The sequence below is a fragment of the Hylobates moloch genome, unplaced genomic scaffold (assembly GCF_009828535.3).
Source record: "Hylobates moloch isolate HMO894 unplaced genomic scaffold, HMol_V3 SCAFFOLD_9, whole genome shotgun sequence".
Taxonomy (NCBI): Eukaryota; Metazoa; Chordata; class Mammalia; order Primates; family Hylobatidae; genus Hylobates; species Hylobates moloch.
In genome coordinates, this window is record NW_026652284.1 from 97,826,518 (window position 1) to 97,852,800 (window position 26,283).

At 39.1% G+C, this 26,283-nt stretch overlaps 1 long non-coding RNA gene across 2 annotated transcripts in view; it reads left to right on the plus strand.

Annotated features, from left to right (window-relative positions):
• The window catches only part of LOC116813540 (uncharacterized), an 85,169-nt gene extending 63,259 nt beyond the window's left edge, over positions 1-21,910 (plus strand). For both annotated transcript variants that reach the window (XR_004370991.2, XR_004370992.2), the window contains 2 exons: positions 15,941-16,280; positions 19,337-21,910. This is a non-coding gene — a long non-coding RNA (uncharacterized LOC116813540). The remainder of the gene's footprint in view (positions 1-15,940; positions 16,281-19,336) is intronic.
• Positions 21,911-26,283: the final 4,373 nt, after the last annotated feature.

A 26,283-nucleotide genomic window follows, 5' to 3' on the forward strand; every position in this document is an offset into this window, starting at 1 on the left:
ATAATGGCTCTCCAGTGGAACAGGGGAGATGCCAAAAGCATTATTAGAGCCTTATTCAGACTTGGTATTCACTGGTATTCTTTTCCTTTCCCAATCCCAAAGTGTGTGTGAAATTGGCTGTTAAATTTTGCACTCGTTTGAATATTGGCTTCTTACAAAAGGATTGAGCTCTGAATTCTAGTTTGGTTTTCTCTGAATCTTCTATATCCTGAGACTCTTTAGTTAACCTCTACTAGCCTCAGTTTCCTAAAACGGAGATAAAACAGCTAGCCTTCCTGTGAAACCCAAATAATACTAGACATGAAGGTGTATCCACCTGCTTCTGAATCCCTGTCCAGCCTCTGCTTCTTCCTGCTAGGGAGCCAGAGGTGCAGAGAAAGTCCAGTTGGCCTCACGTGGGTGATAGCCTTTCAGGCTCCATGTAGGAAGGGCCCATGCTCATTTGTCCTATCTCAGTTCCTGGAACTGGAAGTGTCCACAAGAGACTGAAAAAGGTGAAAAAATAAAATAAAATAAAAACTATTTGCAAATAATGTATTTCCTCCTATAAATTACAGATTTCCCAGATTGCTAAATAGTTAAATTAACCATTATGACCGTTGCCAGCAGGCTGCCAATCCCTCCTCACCAGGTCAGGGTCTTAGCCTTGTTCCTGTGACTTCTTGATCTTGAGTTTCTTTTCCCTTCTTTTTTTCTCCACACGTATAAAGGGGATACTTCTTATCTCCTTCTGGGTTTATCCAGTCGCAGATTTTGCTCTCCTAATTGCCTGTCTTCAGGCGTTCGCTTTCCTTTTACCTGTGTGCTTTCTTATCCCTCCTGTCATTGGCCTTCCCCAGCCTTTGTGCCTCTCCAGCCCCTACACGCCCTGTGTGTGGCCTTCTTGGTTCAGCTTTGCTTTGCTGCCTTTGATTTCATTTGCCTCCTCATTTCCTTCTGGTCTGCTTTGTGATTCTAGGCTTGATCCCTATGACACAGCTTATTTTCCAACCTTCTCTGAGGTCCTACTTGGCACAAAGACTGTCTCTTCAGTGGTCATTTGTCCCCCAAGGACAAGACACATATCACTGGCTTCATAGCTAAACCGTGTCCTGGTGACCAAGTCCTTGGGTAACTTCCGTTTGCTGTACTCCTTTGTCTTAACAGGATGGGGTTATTTTTTGGGATGGAATAAACTAGTTTCCTAGAAATAGTTTCCCAAGTAAACCCTTACCAAACCAAAGCACATACTTTACCTGAGTTGCCCATGACAGCCTTACAATGACTCCTTGAAAAAGGCTGACAGATCATTAAAAAGTCAGGAAACAACAGGTGCTGGAGAGGATGTGGAGAAATAGGAACACTTTTACACTGTTGGTGGGACTGTAAACTAGTTCAACCATTGTGGAAGTCAGTGTGGCGATTCCTCAGGGATCTAGAACTAGAAATACTATTTGACCCAGCCATCCCATTACTGGGTATATACCCAAAGGACTATAAATCATGCTGCTATAAAGACACACATGCACACGTATGTTTATTGTGGCACTATTCACAATAGCAAAGACTTGGAACCAACCCAAATGTCCAACAATGATAGACTGGATTAAGAAAATGTGGCACATACACAGCATGAAATACTATGCAGTCATAAAAAAGGATGAGTTCATGTCCTTTGTATTGACATGGATGAAACTGGAAACCATCATTCTCAGTAAACTATCGCAAGGACAAAAAAGCAAACACCGCATGTTCTCACTCATAGGTGGGAATTGAACAATGAGAACACATGGACACAGGAAGGGGAACACCACACTCCGGAGACTGTTGTGGGGTCGGGGGAGAGGGGAGGGATAGCATTAGGAGATATACCTAATGCTAAATGACGAGTTAATGGGTGCAGCACACCAACATGCAACATGGATACATATGTAACAAACCTGCACATTGTGCACATGTACCCTAAAACTTAAAGTATAATAATAATAATAAAAAGGAAAAAAAAAAAAAGAAAAAGGCTGACAGAAATCAAAGAATGCAGGCAGACCAGAAGCAGCAAGAGCATAAAGCCCTCCATATTTATAATCCTTTCTTATCCATTCTGTATGGTTTATGAAACACATTTTGGACACAAAAAGGGATATCTGAGTATGGTTGTTTTGTCCACAGAGAACCATATTTTTTTCCCAAGAGTACACCTGGCATAAGAGGAAGAAACAGAGGTACAGAAAATATTTGAAAGGAAAAATGCAAGCATCCTCCATTTGACTCTTGCTCAAAAAATGGAATTTCTCAGCTTTGGAGAAAGTACCCAGTGTTTTGACTTTACATACTTTCAAATAAGAGAAATATATACATACTCTATATTGACTTAAGCCTAGTATTAACCAAAGAAAGCAAGTGAATTGTAATAAAACCTAATTATGTATTGAACATGTATTTTGTACCTGGTACTCACCCCAAATCTATTTATCTATTTATATGGTAATCTAATTTAATATTCACAGAAATTAGAATGAGGGTTAGGGACCTTTATTATTTTTACTTTCAGATGAGGTAGCTGAGGCACAAAGAGGTAAATTAAACACACTTAAGTGGACAGTGGTCATGGGTGATGCAGCGAAGATTCGAATCCAAACATTTGACTTCCAGAACGTGTCTTTCTAACTCTCTGGAAGGCTTGACAGTGTTCCTAGGCTTACACTTTCTGATGTAAGCTTGCATTTTACTTAAAAGACTGTTGTCACTCTAGCTGTAAATTCAAATCCTCTCAACTGGCCTTGGCTGGGCAGTAAAGCTTATGGGTACTCGCTCTGAAGAGATCTGACTGTGTGCCAGCAGGCAGAGCTTCTCTGCTCAGCTTTGCTTACTTAAAGTTGAAGAAGGGGCTGACTGGGCTGGCCTATGTTATTTCTATTTTGTCTTGTCATGTTGGGGTACCATATCCCACAGTGTGATGCTGTGATGTGGGAATAGACAACCAGTCCCAAGGTCCCCATGTGGAGGTTGCCCAACACACAGTCTTCAAGACGTCAGTGAACAGGAAGTGACTCCGTGATCTGGAGAGACTCCTCTTTGTGTCCTGAGATTGCCACCAATCCAAAGACAGCTGTAGACAGCTATCCTGAACTTGATGCAAATGTGAATCACAGTCTGTCAAGCCTTCTCTGAGTGTGATTGACATATTTACTGTTGACAACACAAGGTGAATCTTGCCATCCTCTTAGATACGTGGTCTTTTGCCTGAAGACAATGTTCAGGCTGAGAATGGAATGTGGGATTGCCTTCCAGATGCACATCTGCCTGAGTATTTTTTTTAAAAACCCTCTTGAGAATTCCCCAGGCTTCTCTTGACTGACAGCTAGCACTGAAGTCTTGTCATCTAAACATGTAAATTTTCTGGCAACGGCATATGCATTGTTTATCGAAGGGGCTTAAGATCTTAAATGTGATGGCTCTTAATATTTGTTGGTTCCTTATACCACCATGTGCTTTTTTTGTAAGTTTGGGTTCTTTGACTGATGGATGTTTTCTGACTGGAGCTGATGAGAAGGGCACCAACTAGAAGTCACATTCCTGAAGTTATGGTAACAAAGTCTGCTCTGGAGAAGTTTTTTTTTTTTTCCTACCTTGGCAAGGCCCAATATTCTGGCCAATCTAGAAGTTTCCAAAGTTGTATTCTTCAAGACATTTGGCTTGCAGAATGTTAAGAGGTGCAGAACAAACAACCTCCATAGTCAAATAAACCTGGAGTGTTCTTTTGACCACAATGCCTCACTCTTGCAGTTTCTTGGTATATAATAAGCATTCTGAGAAGCTCTTCAGCCAGGATGCTCGAATAACTTCAGCCACATCACCTCAAGTAATTAATTGTAATTAATTGTAATTGGGATACTTTCCAATAGTGTCTATTCATATCTGTTAATACCTATTGTGGTTATAAAGTTAATTATACAATTTGGGTCATTTTTGTCGTACCTAACTAAATCATACTTGAAGGGCTGGGGAAAAAGCAGTTGGAGCACATAGCACCAGCTCCAAACATTTTTCCACAAGCCCAACTTCTATAACCCTAAAACCAGATTTACCTGGTAACTGCTGCGTCAACCTGCTGTGACTCAAAGACTAGTTTTATCTACCACTATCCTCACCAATCAGAGCTTGTTAGCTCCCAAAAGCTTTCTTTACTGTGCCAATGAGTTTTGTTTCCAAACAATATGTAAAGTTTCTCTTTCTAATAAAAATGCCAACCTTCTCTTTGTTCTTTGGACTTAGCCTAGACCAACCCTGTTTACGCCTTGAATTGCAATTCCGTGATTCCCAAATAAGATGTTTAATATAGAGATTTATCTCCACATATTATTTTGATTTTGTCACTATTCACCTTGTGCAGAACACACTTTGAAAAAAATTAGCATAGGGAAAAGGCCTTCATTCCCTGAAACATAATTTTTCCAAATGTGACCCAGTAATTTTAATTGTGGAAAGAGAGGAGACAGATGTGGGTTGCCTGAAAAACACAGGCAGGGCCTTGTGAGCCAGTGAAAGAATAGTCAGTGTTTGAAAGGTCGTGCATCCCGTTTGCAAGGCTCAGCTCAGAGTCTTCCTGACAATTATATCTTCTCTAGTGGCCCCACCACAGAGAACTTCTGCTTCCTGCCCATGCCACTTATTGGCTACGTGACTACACTACACTGAATTCTACAACTGTGATTGGTAAGTATTGAAGTGACCTAGAAAAACACAAAATTGGCTGGGCGTGGTGGCTCACGCCTGTAATCCTAGCACCTTGGGAGGCCAAGACAGGTGGATTGCTTGAGGCCAGGAGTTCAAAACCAGCTTGGCCAACATGGTGAAACCCCATCTCTACTAAAAATACAAAATTAGCCAGGCCTGGTGGTGGGCGTGTAATCCCAGCTACTACAGAGGCTGAGGCAGGAGAATCTCTTGAACACGGGAGGTGGAGGTTGCAATGAGCTGAGATGGCCCCACTGCACTCCAGCCTGGGCACCAAGGGCAAAATTCTGTCTCCAAAAAAAAAAAAAAGAAAGGAAGAAAGAAAGAAAGACACAAAATCCAGCCCCTATGTCTTAAGTAGTTGAGAACCAGAGTATATATTTTGAGTTACCTTTTTACATGCATCTATCACTTCACAACTATATTTTTTGTCCATATATGGAATTACTAGGTAAACGGGTATGGGTTTTATGAAGAATTTTGATAACTATTACCCAAATTACCTTTCATAAAAGTTTTATCAATTTATGCTTAACTGGCTGTGTTTGAAAGTGACTCTCAGTGGATGGAGCGTACCCTTACCTACATTATAGTTACTATTATTTTATACTCACTATATGATCATTAGTTCCTGAGAACAAGGGAGGAACAAGTAGGTCCTTAACACACACTAGAAGCTTCCACTTCCCAACCTTCAGGTAACTCTGGGGCTTTCAGTGCTGTGGGGCTGTTTGCAATGACAGGATGTTGTCAGCTAGCTTGGGAATAACCCAGTGCAGCATCCAAAAGCTTCTGGCACTTCCAGAAAACTGTTTTCCTGGCCAATTCCTGCCTTCACACTTTAACCACGTCTGCGCAGGGCAGCTTAACAATAGCCTGACATGTACACATGCAATCACCTCACCTCGCAATTGCAGGGCATATTATCACAAGAAAAGCATAGCCAACAGCCAGATCTGTCTGATCCTTTCATGGAAGTGAGCAGCCCATTTGTCACAGTCATGCAAGTCTTACTTCTGAAATAGGACTGGGAAGAGAGTTTGAACAGACTCCAGTATCTGCGGATTCTAGATAGTATTAGACATCTTGGTATCCCCCAAACCCTGTCATGCCAACACTAAAAAAACACAAGGATAATAGCTAACATTTATTGAGGCCATACCATATCCCCAGCCCATGCTAAGCACGTTATATGCATCATTGAACAGCCTGAAGGATCCTGTTAAAGTATAAATCATGTCACCCTTTTCCTGAAGAGCTTCAATAGCTGCCTGTATCACTGAAAGTAACAGGCGAAGTCCTTATTCTGAACATCAAAGGACCTACATGACCTTCATCTCTCACCAGCCCTAGCACCAACCCCACTGTAACTTATATGGACTTATCTCTTACTCTGCTCCAGCCACACTCCTGCCCCAGGATCTTTGCATGTGTTTCTTCCTTTGCCTGGAATGTTTTGACAACAGATTTTTATCATTACACACCCAAAAGTCTTTACTCACAAGTCACTTTCTCAGTGAGGTCTTCTCTGGCCAATATCAACCTGTTGCTTTCAATCTTCCTTCCCTGATTTATTTTTTCTTCATAGCACTCATCATGATCATGAAGCTTAATTTATCTAGTGTCCCATCTGTCTCCTCCATTAGAATGTAACCCCCCTAACAAGTTTGCCTTTTTTCATCACAGCTGTATTGTGAATACTTGGAAGAGTGCCTGGAAAATAATAGGTGCTCAATAAATACTTGTGCATAAATAAATAAACTTACCTAACTTGCATCAGACCCAGGAGGAAAGAGCTATTGTTTATTTTTCAGATGAGGCAACTTAAGCTTGCGAGGGATTAAATAATCATCCCAGGAAGCAAGGGGCTAGGGTTTGAGTCCCTGCTCTTAGCCACTCTGCTCTATCCCTCTGAGAGGGCTGTGAGATAACAAACCCTCTGTGCACACCTTGTGAGGTTCAGTCTTTGTAGCTAAACATCTAAGTCCACTGTGAGCTGGCCACAACCTAACTCCCAACTGCACCCTCAGCTATCACACCTTGGCCATACCCAAACAGACAATGATGTTGCCACCTCTGTAATTTTGCTTATATTCTTTCCTTCCTGTTGGATTTGTTCAAATTCGTTCTATATTTCTTTTCTTTTTCTTTCTTTCTTTCTCTTTCTCTTTCTCTCTCTCTCTTTCTCTCTTTCTTTCTTGATGGCGTCTTGCTCTGTTGCCCAGGCTGGAGTGCAGCAGTGCAATCTCAGCTCACTGCAATCTCTGCCTCTCAGGTTCAAGCGATTCTCCTGCCTTAGCCTCCCAAATAGCTGAGATTACAGGCACCCACCAACACTCTTGGCTAGTTTTTGTATTTTTAGTAGAGACAGGGTTTCATCATGTTGGCCATGCTGGTGTTGAACTCCTAACCTCAAGTGATCCACCTACCTTGGCCTCCCAAAGTCTTGGGATTACAGGCATGAGCCACTGTGCCTGACCCCTTATTATATTTCTAAACTCAAGTCAAATGCCACATCTCCATGAAGCCCTCTTTCTTGGTCCTTACTTCTGCTGTTAATGATAGTTGCACTTAAGGATCATCCTCCTTTCTAGAATTCTTAAGGTGCAGGCCATGTCTGTTTGACTTTATTCTTTTTCACAATGCTATGTAGAGGCTCTACTAAAAATCAAACAAACAAAAAGCTGCCTAATGAACACATAGATGCCACTTAATACAATGGAGTGACTTATTTCCAACTAAAATATTTCATAATGTGGACATCTTAATAATCAGTGATAATGGGGTTTGATGCTGAACACAAAGCTACTTTTAGGAAAAGGAAGGATTACGTTGCGTGTTTGTTACATGAAAAGCACCAGTCTACTCAATCAGCACAATTTAGAAAATCAATCAAACCAGGTGTTTGGTTGTTTGACATTTGTAGACAAAACAAGTAGATTGAATTTCTTCTGCTTTATATGGTGGTTTTTATTTTTTTTTTTGCTGTTACATAAAATGCCCTTAGACATTTCAGGTACTCTATAGGCATTAATTATTTCAGAAATACACAATCACTTGACAGTTTGAGATGGGGGATGAGGAGCAAGAGAAAAGGAGGGCCTATTTAAAGAAGATATTCATCTAACAATATTTCATATACTAGCAAATAAGAATGTGGTCACAAGCCAAGTGTACATCTTTAATTCTCATGTGACAACTGAATTCAATATACTGGGTACGAAGAAATAATTGGGAGGCCCACCCTTCCTGGTGATTCTTTTTGTAACCTGGGGTGATTGACTCATTGTGCAAGCTTTGTGATCTCATTGGTCAAATGAGGGTGCTAACATCCTTATTCAATGGCACAGGCATCTTTTTAGAATATAAGTAATTTTACATATGTATATCTATGTATAAAACACATATAAAACATTTAAAGTTTTTAGCATCAGAAATATCTTAAGAATCCAAATGTAGTATTTTCCCCTTGGAGGTATTGCTTGGCACCTTTAATTAATTAATTTAATTAAGTGATTTAGTGACTGTCCTGGGTGAGGTACTTGAAACTGGGAAGCACGTGGAGAGCAGCATAGGAGCTTTAATCCACCCCTCCCGAGTTGTTTCCACTTGTCCTTCAGTGCCTTCGTTTTCCTGCCTTCCCAGCTTTGGCCTGTTGCCTCCTTGCCTCTCTGTCAAAGCCAGGATCACAGACTAAGGAGGATAGCAAATGGGGTGGAGGAGGTGCTAGTTTGGCTGGGAGGTAGGGAGCACCTAAGTTAGACTTAGGCTTCCAGGAAACCCACTCCAGATTCTGTCTAGGTGACAGAATAAAATCAATGATATGGACTTTCATGAACTCTATTACTATTTGCATTTTCACCGCTATTAAAATATTGTCACACTACCTGACTTTAAACTATACTACAAGGCTACAGTAACCAAAACAGCATGGTACTGGTACCACAACAGAGACATAGATCAATGGAACAGAACAGAGCCCTCAGAAATGATGCCGCATAGCTACAACTATCTGATCTTTGACAAACCTGACAAAAACAAGAAATGGGGAAAGGATTCCCTATTTAATAAATGGTGCTGGGAAAACTGGCTAGCCATATGTAGAAAGCTGCAACTGGATCCCTTCCTTACACCTTATACAAAAATTAATTCAAGATGGATTAAAGACTTATATGTTAGACCTAAAACCATTAAAATCCTAGAAGAAAACCTAGGCAATACCATTCAGGACATAGGCGTGGGCAAGGACTTCATGTCTAAAACACCAAAAGCAATGGCAACAAAAGCAAAAATCGACAAATGGGATCTCATTAAACTAAAGAGCTTCTGCACAGCAAAAGAAACTATCATCAGAGTGAACAGGCAACCTACAGAATGGGAGAAAATTTTTGCAACCTACTCATCTGACAAAGGGCTAATATCCAGAATCTACAATGAACTCAAACAAATTTACAAGAAAAAAACAAACAACCCCATCAAAAAGTGGGCAGAGGACATGAACAGACACTTCTCAAAAGAAGACATTTATGCAGCCAAAAAACACATGAAGAAATGCTCATCATCACTGGCCATCAGAGAAATGCAAATCAAAACCACAGTGAGATACCATCTCACACCAGTTAGAATGGCCATCATTAAAAAATCAGGAAACAATAGGTGCTGGAGAGGATGTGGAGAAATAGGAACACTTTTACACTGTTGGTGGGACTGTAAACTAGTTTAACCATTGTGGAAGTCAGTGTGGTGATTCCTCAGGGATCTAGAACTAGAAATACCATTAGACCCAGCCATCCCATTACTGGGTATATACCCAAAGGACTATAAATCATGCTGCTATAAAGACACATGCACACGTATGTTTATTGCAGCACTACTCACAATAGCAAAGAGTTGGAACCAACCCAAATGTCCAACAACAATAGACTGGATTAAGAAAATGTGGCACATATACACCATGGAATACTATGCAGCCATAAAAAATGATGAGTTCGTGTCCTTTGTAGGGACATGGATGAAACTGGAAAACATCATTCTCAGTAAACTATCACAAGGACAAAAAACCAAACACCGCATGTTCTCACTCATAGGTGGGAATTGAACAATGAGAACTCATGGACACAGGAAGGGGAACATCACACTCCGGGGACTGTTGTGGGGTGGGGGGAGGGGGGAGGGACAGCATTAGGAGATACACCTAATGCTAAATGACGAGTTAATGGGTGCAGGAAATCAACATGGCACATGGATACATATGTAACAAACCTGCACATTGTGCACATGTACCCTAAAACCCTAAAGTATAATAAAAAAAAAAACAAAACAAACAAACAAAAACAACAACAACAAAAAAAGAAAACAACAATATGAAAACGCCTCCTAAAAATGAGCTTCTTTGTGTTCTTGCATAACAGATAAAATATTTCAACTTTTATTTATTTAATTACTTATTGTTTGTTTGTTTATTTTAGATTCAGGATCTTGCTCTGTTTCCCAGGCTAGAGTGCAGTGGGACAACCATGGCTTGCTGCAACCTCGAACTCCTCAGCTCAAACAATCCAACAATATTTTGATGGTTAACACTGAGTGTCAACTGGATTGGATTGAAGGATACAAAATATGGTTCCTGGGTGTGTCTGTGAGACTGTTGCCAAAGGAGATTAACATTTGAGTCAGTGGGCTGGGAAAGGCAGACCCACCCTTAATGGCAGGCACCACCTAATCACCTGCCATAGAATCTAGAATAAAAAGCAGGCAGAAAAATGTGAAAAGAGAGACTGGCCTAGCTTCCCAGCCTACATCTTTCTCCTGTGCTGGATTCTTCCTGCCCTTGAAGACCAGACTCAAAGTTCTTCAGTTTTGGTACTCGGGCTGGCTCTCCTTTCTCCTCAGCCTTCAGATAGCCTATAATGGGACTTGTGATCATATGAGTTAATACTTAATAAACTCATATATATATATATATATATGAGTTTACATATATATATATATATATATATATTCCATTAGTTCTGTCCCTCTAGAGAACCCTAATACAAATATTTACTAAGGAGCTAATGGTACTAAGTTGATAATGCTAAGTAGTCCTTTGTATGAATTAATGTACTAGTCTAGACAGTATGCTATGCAACAGTTATTAGTTCCATTTTATAGATGAGGAAACTGAGGATTAGAGAGATAAACCAACTTTATCAATTGCACAGAGATCGTAAATAATGCAGTCAAGATTCAGGATTCAATAATGCAATCTGCTACTTTTTTTTCGATAATTAGGCCAAAGCGATAACTCTCCTCGAGGGGAAATTAAATTGAAGGTTCCATTTAAACTGAAAAATAGGTATGTGTGTTTGGTGAGGGATGTTATATGGGTATAATTTCCAAACCCTTATGGATGCCTTTGAAGAGATGGAGGTATTAGTTTGAAGGAAGGGGATTGATATATTTCCATCATCAATGACCCCCTACCTTACTCCAGAGCAGCCACAGCCACCCAACTCCCTCCACAGACAAAGAAGTGGCTGGCACAGAGGCACCATAGCAGAACTGTAACGTTTTCAGAGGACTCATCATGTTTAAGAAAGAACTCTCACAGAGCAGCTAGGGCTAACGGCTTCATTTCCTGGAAAATGAATCTGAGATACTTGCTCAATTATATATCCCTGACCCACTCTCTTGTGCTTCAGAGGGAAAGATAGGCTTGTGAGCTGCCCCAAGGTGGGGAAATTCCTGCTTATTTTTACAGCAGTCATTACCCATTTCAGCTGTGCAAGGATTTCTATCTTCACTATATCTGCTCACTGGCAGCCTGAAACTTCAGTTTCAAAGACAGGCCTGGATCATTCTTCACTAGAGAAGCAGAGAAGTATGTTTCTATCACTGATGCTCCATCTTTAAAACATCACCGATCTGAGTTTCACACATCCTGTCTCTGAAAGAGAAAAGATATAGGGTGTTTGTGAGAGGGCACAGGGGCAATAGCAGGGTTTTGTTTATAGATTGTTTGACTTCCATCCTGCAGCAATAATATGTAGATATTATCTCTCCAACATAGTTCTAAACAATTAACTATCTATCTGTTCTAAACAACTAACTATCTATCATCCAATCTATCTGCAAATCTTGCCTACTCATCTTTCCAGGATTACTTGATAGCGATCCATTTCCATAGTTAGCCAATCATCAACTGGGAAAAAAATAATAAAAGCTACCATTTGTGATCTACTTACCTTCTGCCACACACTGAGCTACCACTTTGTATGCATTATATTAATGAATCCCCACAATAAATCTGTCATCTGATATTGTCATCTTCACATAACAAATGAGGAGACCAAGGTTCTGAGTGGTTAAGTAATCTTCCTACATCCCCACAGCTAGTGAGTGGTAGTGCTCTAATATCAGTAATGCCAATGTTGAAAGGCAGATCCAAGACCCTCCAGATCTGTCAAAATGCCATTTTATCCACTTCCTAAAATAGCAGACTGAAAAAGAAAAAAAAAATAGAAACAATTATTGTTCTGTAATTAGCCTCCTCTCCAGCAGAATCAAATGCTAAGGAGAGGGGCATGGTATTGTGGGTGTTTGGGAGAAATATAAAGCAGAAATGGGATAGAGCATTAGTCAGTTTTCAGCATATGGCTTTCTTCTTGCAAAAATATCTCCATTTGGTGTTCACAACACTACTCACACCTGATTTTCTTCTAACCTGAAACTTGTGCCTTCTTGGACTCCATTTCTGGTTCCTCCACCTCTGCTAACCCTTAACTCTGTCCTCCACCCTCTTTTCTCTCCAAATTCCTTCTCTAGGTGATCTCATCGTCTTCTATGGCTTAAAATAACATTTTTGTACTGATGACTCATAAATCTCTATCTCCAGCTCTTACCACTCCCCTGGGCTCGAGATTTATATACCCAACTGCCTACTTGACATCACCTCTGAGCTGTCTAATAGACATCTCTAATTTAGTGTTTCCAAAATAAAATTCTTGATTTACCCACAGCCGTCTTCCCCATCTCTCAGTTGCTGGTATTACCACCAATCAAGTTTCTTGGGCCAAAACACTAGCAATAACCCTTATTTTCTCACTTTTCTTCACATCTCTCATCTAATCTATCTGCAAATCTTGTCTACTCTTATTTCCAAAATACATTCACGATCCCACCACTTATCACCATCTCTATTGCTACAACCCCAATCCAAATGACTAGTATCTCACAGCTGGGCTGCAATGGGCTGCTTCCACTCTTCCCCTGCCAGAATTCATTCTCCATGCAGTAGCCAGCCAGAGTGATCTTTTGAAAGAATAAAACAGATCAAATTGATCCGTTGCTTAAAAGCTTTCAATAGTTCCACTGGGTTTCGAGTAAAACAGAAACTTCCCAACATGAGCAGCAAAACCGTACACAATGTACTCCTTTCCAGCCTCTCAGACATGACCACATACTTCTCTCCTGACCATTCTCCCAACTCCCTGGCCTTCTTTCTAGCCTTCCAATACACTGAGCTCCTTCACAACTCTGGCCTTTTTCACCTGCTGTTCCTTCTGCATAGAATGCTCTTTCCTCAGATCTTCTATGATTGCCTCTTCCCCTCTTGTGAGTCTCAGCTCAAATGGTCCCCACCTTGGAATGGTTTTGCTGGCCATTCCAGCAAAAACATTTTCTTCCATTCTCTCCTCCAATTTTCACTATATACCATTACCCAGTTTTATTATTGTAAAAACACATTATATGAAAACTGTCATTTTTTATTTTTAATTGAGACCGTCTTGCTCTGTCATCCAGGCTGGAGTGCAGTAGCACAATCTCGGCTCACTGCAACCTCCACCTCTCAGGTTCAAGCAATTCCCATGCCTCAGCTTTTCTAGTAGCTGAAACTACAGGCATGCACCATCATGCCCAGCTAAGTTTTGTATTTTTACTAGAGACTGGGTTCCGCCATGTTGCCTACGCTGGCCTCAAACTCCTGGCCTCAAGTAATCTGCCTGCCTCAGCCTCCCCAAGTGCTGGGATTACAGGTGTAAACCACTGCACCTGGCCCAAAAAGCATTTCTTCATGTTCATCATTTGTTATCTTTCTCTGCCCCCCTAGAAAATGAGATGCAAAAAGACAACCCTATCCAAAAGAAAGTCTTGCACTTTGGGAGGCCAAGGTGGGCAGATCACGAGGTCAGGAGTTCAAGACTATCCTGGCTAACACAGTGAAACCCCATCTCTACTAAAAATACAAAAAATTAGCTGGGCATGGTGGCACGCACCTGTAGTCCCAGCTTCTCAGAAGGCTGAGGCAGCAGAATCACTTAAACCCGGGAGGCAGAGGTTGCAGTGAGCCGAGATCCTGCCACTGCCCTCCAGCCTGGGAGTCAGAGCAAAACTCCATCTCAAAAAAAAAAAAAAAAAGTCTCCTGGTCAATGAAAGCTGAGCTCTATGGTACCGAAAGGGAGGTCAAGATTCTACAAAGATTAAGTGAATTATCCCACAATAGTATCCACTCATGATCAAGGAATTCATTAAAAGTCATCAAGAAGGAGTCAGGCTGGGTTCAGTGACTCACATCTGAAATCCCAGCACTTTGGGAGGCCGAGGTAAGAGGATTGCTTCAGGCCAGGAATTCAAGACCAGCCTGGGCAACTTGGTGAGACTCCATCTTTACAAAAATTAGAAAATTAGCTAGGCATGGTGGTGCATGCCTGTAATCCTAGCTACTTGGGAGGCTGAGTCTGAAGATTTGCTTTAACCCAGGAATTCCAGTCTCAGTAAGCCATTATTGTACCACTGCACTCCAGCCTAGGTTACAGAGCAAGACTGTATCTCCAAAAAGAAAAAATAAGAAAACAAAAAGAAGAAACATTCAGATTAAAACACTGGTTTCTGGAATCCATTGACCCACGAAATGTGTTCCAGTTAGAAAATACAGATATTCGAGTCATTTAGGTGGACTTTCAATTTTAAATAAACAAATCAGCACTTTTTTCTGTAATCTCTTAGAAGTTTGAATGTGTATTCCAGTTGCCTGGGACAAAATCACTTCATAACAATCAAGTTTCAGGGGTCTACAAAACTGAAAACTAGATTTCTCTTATTCTGGTCAATTTTTTAAAGCATCTTTTTAAAAAAAGAATTGGAGTAATACATCAATATTAAAAACATAAAGTCTGTGGCATTGGCTCAGTGATCAGGTGGCGGGCAGCAACGAATCTTCGGTTTCAGCTGGAATGACAGCAATCTATGTTATGCACAAATGAGCTATTTTGTAAAATTGTCACCTGTGAAAACTTAAAAGGAAGGTAATGTCCTTTGTGAACTTGTAGCTATAGGCGAAATGATTGAAAAATAGAACTTCTAGCAAGTGTCAATCACTGTTGGCTTCATTTGACAAAATACTACAATAAAACAATGAGCTAAAAACAGAATTAACAAGCAAGCAAGTATGAAAGATAACAGAGATGGTCAAGAAAATTTGAAGACTTGGAGAATTGGACAAGGCAATTGTTTCTTATCACTAATTAGAGACAGACTGATAAGAACACAGTCTTGCATCGAGGAATAAATCAAGGGTATGGTTTCCACACAAGTTTTTAAACTTCTGAATGGGTTAACATAACAACCCAGTTAGTCTTTCATATGGACAAAATGACCCAATTTTTTTGTAAAGACTGAAGCTGTGGCTCTTCTACTGAAGCTTCGTTGGCTTAAGATATCTACAGTTCAGAGAAAACACATAGAAGCATGTATCAAAAAAGCTGTGTATGGGGCTATTGGCACAAAAAGTTGACCATAATCAACTATAAAAAGAAGCTGATTACTTTTTTGAGAAACTTGTACAGCAAAGAAATAATGAACCTTCTAAAACTTTTGTGTAAAGACAAAAACATTAACATGGTTAAGTATGTGAACTTCTATGAGCAAGTATCAGACGAAGAAAGCTTCTCATCCTTGAAGGAGTGTACATTCTATAACGCACTCTGCAGATGTAGCCAAGGCAACAATAGAAAAGGAAGAACCTCCAAAGAACAAAATTAAGGGCCATGGACTGGAGAACCCCTCTCCAGGAGCCAAATCAGAACCTAATTAAGAGCTTTCCTCATCCCAGGGAATGGGGATTGGCAGTAAAATATCAGAATTTATACGAACTAGCCTTGGCAATATTATAGACACTTCTCCCCATTCTGCTATTTTGTAGTGTCAGGGGAAAGAGATAATCTTTTTTTTTTTTTTTTTTTTCAGTTGATTTTATAACCAAAAGGAGCCACATCCAGACCTGATAAAGAGATCATTTGGTTACCACCCAGAAACCACAGACATAAGAGTTTTATGCCATAAAACTGGATAAGTTTATTCTGTAAGACTGGATAAGACTTTCGGGTTGTTTCCATAGGGACGCACACTGAGAGAGCTAAATACCAATGACCATAAGTGGTATCCTTAGTACTGCTCACAAAATATTTCTAATTCTCTCATACTCAATTACATGGAGGATTATAATGTCTTGCTCTCTTTTGCATGGATGGGCCATGTGACTGGATCTGACCAATGAGTTTGAGCAGAAGCAACGTTTTACTTCCAGGTAAGAGCCATTAATTCCCAGTGTGAAACCTTCCAGGGCTCCTTTCTATATGGCATTGTGAACACCATTTGTTTCAACGCTATCTTCAGCCTGGGATCCTGAGCGACTGATGAGCAAAGCTTCCCTACTGATTCACAATAGCCATATAGCACAAGTATTGTTATTTTAAGTCACTAAAATTTCAGAGTTTTTGTTCTTTGAGACTGTGCCTGAGTCTCTGGTAAAGTTCCTTCTTTGACAACCTTTGAAAAATTTTTTATTTTATCATTTTATAACAATGGATTAATACTCTGTGCACTGTTTTACAACCTACTCATAAAAATAGTCACATGCATCTTTCTGTATCCTTTATATATTTTTATGCAACATCAGCATTCATGGCTGCCTAATAATCCACAGTAGAGATGTTATATAATTTTTACTCAATCCCACATTGATAAAACTAAATGAGACATTTCAAGCATTTAGTATTATAAATAATAATATAATGTGTATTCCCACAGCTAAATTTTAATAGTGGATTCATGATGACTTCCAATACTTAGGATTTGTGCATCTAAGCATATGCAAAATTTTAAAGATTTGACATTTATTCATTTATTCAGGTTTCATTGTAGGCATTAGGGATAGTAATGAATAAGATGTACAAAGCCTTCACAGAGCATATTTCCAAGTTGTTTTCAGAGTCTACTGATGTCCTCTAATACACCCTACTACCAAAAAAGCGAATGCCCACGTTCCCACACTGTTGGCCACGTTACTTATGAGCATGTAAAAATTGTCTCTCTTGTTAGCCATAACATCATCTGTCCAGAATGTCTTACCTATATTTGAAGATGACAAGAATGATAGTAACCCCACAACCACAGGCCAACCAAAAGATGTTTGCTTATTCTCAGAAGAATGCACAACACAAACCACAATGAGTAGTCAACCTTCTCTATCAACTTCGGAAAAGGGGCAAATCCTGCATGACTTTGTCTACTTTGTAGCATTTCTTCCATTGTACACTTTGTTTGCATCTCTTTTGCTCAATAGACTATCAGGTCCTTGAAAAAGAACAAGGAAGAATGCTTAAAGAGGTGTTAAGGCTGTCAGTTACTCAAGCCAAGCTGCAGGAGATAGGGGATGAATCACAACCCTGCTTACACCTTGCAGTTTCACTGTGTCAGTTGCAACAAACAGTGAGTGCCTGTACTCGCCTCTGCTCACATCCTCTCCCTCCACCACCAGGCAAGTTAATTATGCAAATAAAGGCAGCAACTGTTGTGTAGTTGAAAGAGCCTGGTCGCAGAAACCAGTAATCTTTTGCAGAAAAATGGAGTTAGAGAAACAGCTGTAATTTGGCACCGTTTATGTAGATATAAGTTTCCTACTTACATTATAAGAAAAACCAAAATAAATGAAAGTAGATGTCTATAGATTCTTTTTTCACACTAATTCCACATGCACAGCAATGGTGATGTGGAGAACAGAATTTCATACCCCAAATTCAAGGAACTTAAAATTCAAACTCAAAACAACTATTCACTGAAATTTCACTGGCAAGTTTGTATGACGAAGCGTTAAGGATGATTACTTTTTAAGCCTCTCAAGGGAGGATTTGGGGAAGAGCCTAAAAGGATTATGATTTTGATATTTTATAAGGATATTATTATTTTTCAATAAGATATAAAATATTTACTGTCAGTGATGGTGTGCTGAGTGATTTGTAGATATTACAGTGACAACATAGCATTTAAGCATGTACTTCATCCTATATAAGCAATAATTTAAGCTATATATCAAAACCTTAAAAAAATCCAAAAACCAGTGGAATCGAAATTGACTATCTCTGAAAGTAAGTGTGTGTATATCCTTAACATTATCAGTTCTCTGTGGGTTTTCTCCAAATATTCCCACTTAGATTTTCCCACCAAACTTGTAAATTTTGGTCAAACACCGTGAAGTGGTGTGCAATATAGAGATGGAAAAGGAAATCTGATAGACTTACTGCCCTATTTAATTTGCCAGGATGATTTTCTTTCCTTTTGGGTTTCTTTCTGGGTCCTTGAGGAATGTTTTGTCTTTCTCTAGAGTGGGAGTGCAATGTATAAATCTTCCAAAAGCTTGGCTTACACTTAGTCTCTTACTCATAGAAAAAAATTTCCAGCAGGCATTCAGCTTTCTTACATCAACTGCTCTCACCTCACTGACCCAACCTAGTTCCTCCACCTCTTCCACAGAGGCTCTCTGTGCAACTCAGGGCCATCTTCACTACTTTTGTTGATTTTTTTTTAGCCTGATTGTATCTCTTTTTCTGTATCTCTAATGTCTGCTTAGTTCTGTTGCCCTGCATTTATTTATTTTGTTTGCCACAACTAAAATGTCTTCTTTCCAGCATTTACGACCTCAGGCTCTGTATTTCCTTAAAGTACAGCTCCAGGCTCACCTCTGCCCTTAAACCTTCCTTGAATTCTCTTGCTCAATGGTGAATATTCTTGGATGTCCCACAGATCAGGCATACAGGATGATCCCACACTTGCTTACATAATAACTTGGGATTAATTATTTTCCAACCTTTTAGGCAGACAAATATATCTGACTTACCCAATAAATGTAGTGGAAAACTTATTGGACTAGGAATTAGAGCCCTGTGGCCCACCACATAAATTTTTAAATATTACCTTAAGTAAAGTACCTAACACTGTGTCTTGAAAAGAGAACATAGAATTACAATAATATCATTTTTTAAACTACCTTCAGTTTTAACGTTATGTGAATCTTCAAGAGTAAAGATTATCTTTTGTTTCCCTTGTGTCTTTCACAACATCTACCACAGAGCTGGACAAATAGTAATTTAAGAAATGTAATTTAACAAATTTAATAAGTAACTGTTGGGAAATGGATAGACAGTGGATGGGTGGGTGATCACTCACTCTGTGATCTTATCAACTTTATAATCCTTCATTTCTTTGAACCAACCTAAAGCAAAAATCACCAGATACTTAATTGTTCTCTTTCTATACTGATCACATATGAATATTACTTTTTTCCTTTTCTTGTTTGCTTCCCAGATTGACTTCAATAAAGGAAAACGCTCTGCCTCACATGGTTTCTTCAGAAAAGCCCTGTGGAATCTACCTGTTGAAATAAGGACATCTAGCTGCTTCTACAGCTTTAATTACTAAAAAAAGAAAAGATCCCATGCAATACTGAGAAATGTTATATATTTTTTTTAAATGACTGCTTCTTATGAGAGAAGATAATGTTGCATAACCAAGACCTGAAATTCAATTCTCATCTATGGTAACTCTGGCTGTTTCAATTATGTGAAATCATGTTCATCAACAATTTGACAGAGAAAAGCAAAAGAAAATTATTTCATGTCTTCTAACAGCTGCAGATTTGTGAGCAGAGAGCAAATGACAGGAGTATATTTGGATCAGAGTGTGAAGATGTGCTTAATTCTATTCCAACACTCATTCTCAGCCCCATTTTTAACATATAAGAATTCATTCTCATGTACACCAACCAGATCCAGACTTCCATGGGATTTACTACCATGAGGGACGGTGGAGGTTATTATGACATAAACCCTTACTCCAAATATCCAACCTACGAGATAAGTTTCCTAATTCATACAACACTCTATCCTGTTTCAAGCATAATTAAAATATCTTTCTTTATTCCAAAATCAAGATATTCCATGGTGATGAGAATGAGAACCACCCATTCTGGCTTGGATGGTCTCCATTTTAAATGTTGCATAGGAAGATTATCCAAGTATATACCTACTTGTCAAGTTGTACTTCAATTTTTAATTTTGATCCCATGGTCACCATAGCTGTGGGTCATAAACTGATTTTAGTGATGGTCCTGGCAATATCTTTCTCAGTTTATATTTACTCAATAACATATATCAATTAGAAATTTATTCAGTCAGCCAATATTGTAAATATTTATTGTGTGCTTATTAGGTGTCAGGTTCTGTGCCGTGATTTGGAGACACAATGAAAAACAAAATACAACATCAACCCTCTAGAAAAGAGGTCAACTAACTTTTCTGCAAAGAGCCAAGTAGTAAATCTTTTAGGCTTGTGGACCATATTGTTTCTATCACAGCTATGCAACTGTGCCATTGTAACGGGAAAGTAGCCATAGGAATATAAACAAATGTGCCTGGTTATGTTCCAATAAAACTTTATTTCAAAAAGCAGGTGGCAAGACTAGATGTGGTCCATTCATCATAGTTTTCCAACCCCTGCTGTAATTGCCTAGGGTCTAGAGCAGTACCGTCTAATAAGAACACAGTGCAAGGCATAAATGTGAGCCATAGATATACTTTTAAACTTTCAGCTAGACACACTTTGAAAAGTAAAAAGCAATGAGTGGGGTTAATTTTAATAATATGTTTTATTTGACTGGTTATATCCCAAATATTATCACGTAAACAAGTACACATAAACAAGTACATGTAAACAAGTACTTAAAAATTACTAGGCAACATACTAGGTTTTTGAAATCTGATGTTTGTTTTACATGTACAGCACCGTTCAATTCATCTCAGTCACATTTCAACTGCTCAGTAGCCACCACAGTGGTTAGTGGCCACCATGTTACACAGCTCAGGTCTAAACAGATGCATAATTGGTAGGGATAAACATGAAGTATTTAGAGTGAACATGAAGGAGGAAAAGCCAACCTTATATCCATGGCGGTTATGGCTGGTGGTCAGGGAGAGTTTTTATAGAAAGGCATCCAGCATGAAGAACAGGAATTCCCTAGTTGAGGATAGAGAGAAAGACGATTTTGAACAGAGGGGAAAATATGCATAAAAACCTCAAGAGGGAGAAAGGTGCAGCTTCTTAAAACAATTTAAAGCAGCTCCATATATATATGTATAAAGTCAGGGTGGGTGGTGTGGACTCTGAGCTAAGGGAGTGGCATTGGGAATGGAGGGAAGTGACTTAGATGTGAAAGATATTAATGAGACAGAATTGACACAGCTTGGAGATGGATTGGACATAGATCAGATGAGGAAGAAGGAAGCAGAAAGCATGATGTGGACGGGTTTAGCTTGCACAGAATGCAAAGACGAAGCTATCATTTGTTGAGATGGGACATGCAGAAGCAGGAGTAGAGTTGGGGAAAGGTGAAGAGTTCAGCCTTTAAGGCCTCAGGGAGATAGGCACAAAGATAACAAAAGACGTGCAAAAGCCACATCCACGTGCAGAACATGCCTTCATGCTCAGGAATGCCTTTTATGGCAAAAGCTGCCCTCATGCTGTGAGCAAAAGTCTCTCTCCACACTCCCTCCAACCTAAATTTTTATCTAGTATCTCTGCCACCACATGAAGGGCTAAAATCCTGAGTCTGTTGGCCTAGAATGCTTGTTCTTTCCCTTCTGTTTTACGTACTTAGCTCCTGTTCATTTTCAGGTCTCAGTTTAAATGCCACTTCTCAGGGAGACTTCTCAGATCCCCCAGATGATCCCCTTGCCACCTAAATTCATGTATCTTTCCTCGGTGACAGTTTTCACACTTGTAATTTCACAAGCATTTGTGTAATTATTTGATTATTGACTTTCTGTCTTGAAAATAAAGTTTAATAAGTAAGAACTGTGTTTATTCTTGCTTGACACTGTGATACTACCCTCTGCCATTTACCTAGCACGTCATGGATGTTCAATAAATATTTGTGGAATGAATTAACATAATATTAAAAGTCACTGTTGAGTTTCAAACTCATCTGGAAAAGACTGTGAACCTTTAGCATGAATCAATACAATGGATTCCAATATTCATCCACAAATACAATCTGGCAAGACGTATTAATTCTCTTTATTTTTCTATCATTGAATCTAATTTTTATTTTTAATTTTTCATTTACATCTAAGGTGGCAAAAAATTAATCTCAGTCATTTTATGTTTCCTGACATTACTGGAGGCATTCCCAGTCCAGGAATCCTTTTCCTACCGAATATAGAAATTAGGTCCCTAATTTCTCATAAGTTTTTTCTATAATTGGGGTTATGCCCAGAGTCTTCACCCTTTCTTTGAGGGGATAGGCTTTTAAAAACCACAGCCAAAATGGTTGATTTCTCCCCCAGTTTTCTGCCCCATAATAGCCATTTCCTTAGGTAATGAATGTAAAAAACTTTAGCTGCATGACTGGAAGCAGAGGGTGGAAGAGAGGGATAAAAGATAAATTTTGAGAAAAAAATTGGTCAATAACTTAAAAAAGCTGTTGTCCTATCACATTCATTTACTTAAAACGTAAGAGGTATTGCTTCCCACCCTTTTGGCTAAGATCAAGTGTGAAAAATAAGGGGTCATAAATGATTTTGCATGAACAGATTTAGCATCACAGAAACTTTAACTGCAACAAGACAGGTGAGGAAGAACAAACAATACTTTCCAGGTAAGGTCTATCCTTGTGGAATGTAGCACAGTCTGGGGTAGAGTAAGCTCTCAGCTCATCGTAGTTCCTGAATTGAATAGCATCCTAAATTTCTCCTCTGTAATTACTCATTAATTGCCTGTTAAATTGTCATCTCCATCTCTGGATCATAAGTTCCATGAAGGGATGAACTCTGAATCAGGGACCTTGTGGCATGCTGCCAGCACCTACTACAATGCCTGGCACAAAATAAGTGCTGGACAAGTATTTGTTAAATAAATAAATGTATTAAACAGGAAAAAGGAAGATGAGAATGTACAGAGCCAAAATTCCTCATTCTTCAAATCCCAGCTCAAATTTTAAGCCTTCATCTTCTTAGAAGCTCCCCTTAGAAGTTTTGCTCACACCTATGACCTCCCCCAAATGCTTTGTTTAGTCTTCTTACAGTATTTATTAGGAAACAGTATACACAATGGTAAGGATACAAACCCAGGAACCAGAATTTGTTTGAATACCAGCTCCCGCTATTTGCAAGCTGCATTATCTTGAGCGAATTACTTAAGGTCCCTGAGCTCTGCTTTCTTATCTACAAAATTGAGAAAATTATATGATCAATTTTATTAGGCTTGTTGTAAGGATTAAACTAGGTAATAAGTGAAAAACATTTAGTCCAATATCCAACACATAATAAGCACTCAACAATTATCTATTACATGTATCACTCTCCACTTTGACAATGATAGTTTTAAAACTGCTGCGTTTATTGAACATATACTATATTCCGAGTACTATGGAAAGCCCAGAATATGTTTTCTTAAATAATATGGGTTTATATGAGTTTTCACAATGCAGCCATAGTTGATTCTATGGGTTATTATTTTACCTATCAGCCATTATGAAACTGAGACTGAAAGGGATTACATAAACTGTCTGAGTTCTCATAAGTAGTAATTAGATTTACTGTCGTTTGAGCACAGCTGATATTGCAGGAGCCCCACACACTGTCTCCATGGATGTACACATCTTATATCTTGTACTGAATTGTAAATTCCACTGCAGGCAAGGATTTGATCGGATTTATCTTTGTATCCCCTGAAGTATCTAGCTTAATACCTTATATGCCAATGATGAGTAAATATTTATTAAATGATTATATACAAAATGAAGGGACCCCAAAGTCAAACTTTATCAATGTCACAATTCTGTCCTAGCATTAACTCTGCAGAAGTTGTTCACATGCATTTTGGGTAGAGAGAATCCTTTCTAGCAGCACCCATACTAACAGTCACATTCTAAAGGGCAGTGCTGCCCCAGTAAAAATGTCATGTAAATAGGTCCTTTGTGCCACCAAGTCTATCTGCACATTGGCTGGGCTCATCCAATACTTAGTATCCTAGAAAGTTGGTATTTATACTATGGCAGCAGCGTGGACTCTACATATTTGAAATTTTAAAAATTGTTTATGATGGATGCAGTAATCTTCCTCAGAAAATACTAATAGCAACCATTGCTCAGAATAATGAATCAAGAACTTGAGCATCAGACACAAAACAGGAGCAGCTAGGAGGTGAACTGCCAGCTCCAGAGAGAAAAGGACTTAACTGGGAAAGAGAATAAGAGTTCACAGTAAAATAGAGCTACCATTCAATGCAGCAATCCCATTATTGGGTATATACCCAAAGGAATATAAATCTTTCTACCATAAAGACTCATGCACATGTATGTTCATCACAGCCCTGTTCACAGTAGCAAAGACAAGGACTCAACCTAGATGCCCATCAATGGTGGACTGAATAAAGAAAATCTGGTACATATAAACCATAGAATGCAGCCACAAAAAAAAAAAAAAAAAAAAAAAAAGAATGTAATCATATCCTCTTCAGCAACATGGGTGGTGCTGGAGGTCGTTATCCTAAGCGAATTAATGCAGAAACAGAAAACCAAGTATTGCATGCTCTGACTTAGACACATGGGAGCTAAACATTGAGTACACCTGTACACAAGGGAGGGAACAACAGACACTGGGACCTACTTGAGGGTGGAGGGTAGGAGGAGGGTGAGGATTTAAAAACTACCTATCGAGTACTATGCTTATTACCTGGGTGACGAAATTATCTGTACACCAAAACCCCAAGACACGCAATATACCCTTGAAACAAACCTGCTCACGTACTCCTTGGACCAAAAATAAAAGTTGGAAAGAAGAAACATAAAAATAATAAAAATTTTACAAAGAGTTCACAGGATTCCAAAAATGTTAGAGCAGCAGTTCTTTAAGTTTAGTCCATGGACCATCAGCACTGGCATCACTTGGGAACTCAACAGTAATGTAAACTCTCAGGACCCACCCAGATTTTTGAAATAAGAAACTTTAATATGAGACCCAACAAACTGTGTCACAAGAAGCCCTCAGGATGATTCTGATAAATGCTCAAGTTTGAGAACCACTGAGTAGAGCATAGATCTTCACAATGTATAACTTCATTCTCCAGATATGAATTCTGAGACACATAATTTTTCCATGACCACACAGCTAGTCAGTAAAGACCAGAATATGTACCTCCTGGTTCAGAGTAAGGAGGGCTGGGAGAAGTAAAGGCAGATGTAAGGAAACTTTATGTTCCTGGAGCCTAAGTCTCATTTTTAAAATATGGATTGTGAAAACGGCAGTTATTTCTGGATGAAGACTGCAGGAATAGGCTCTGAAGACCACTGGATTAATGGTTGGAAGTCCTAGAGTAAAAACAGTTGAACCAGTGTTCTTTACTGAAAAACATTTAATATGAGGATATGGAATATTAATCTTCTAGAGGATAACAGGGTACATAGCATTTAAAATTTTTTTGACCATAAACTGCATTAGGTTATAAAAACAAAAAAGTGAAATGCTCCAGAAGCTGCCCAAGTTGCCACGTGACCACCATACACTTCCGTTTCTGGTTCTTAATTCCAGAAGTTTCTTTCTAAGGCAGCATTCAGGGGAAAAAAAAAAGATGGGAAATGCTGGTCTACATTTATGTCAAAATAGTAAGTAATTTTTGTTTTATAACTGATTTATTTTTAACCATCAATCAAATCAGTCAGAATCAAATGGGTTTACTTTGTAGTTCACAGGGTCCTAAAGGGTTCCTGGTTCCCAAGGTTCTATAAGCTCCCTGAAATTATAAGCAACATTTTGAGTATGTGTAAATGTGGTATTTTTCTGGGGGACTTCCAGAGATTTTTCATTAAATTTTTAAGGGACCTATGGCTTATGCAATCACTAGATTTGTTAGCTCCCTGAAAATGCAGCTAGTGACATCTGGGTTTTCCTTTTATTAGCTTAGAGTCTCACAATTTTTCACTTCATTCTACTACAAAATTCTCCTGATTGCTCATGTTACTTCCATTCCAGTCTTTCTTGGGTCTGTACTCTAATTTTCTTAAATTTCTAATCTATTACATTCATTTCTAAAAACCTTTAATGGCTCCACTGTTGACTGCCAATTCAAGTACAAATGCTGTAGACCTCCCACAATAAGGCTCTTATTATCTTGTCTTTCTCTTGTTCTTGTGCATCCTACAGCCAAACAGACAACTTTCTCCAAAGATACACTTACCCATACTACCTCTATATTTGGAC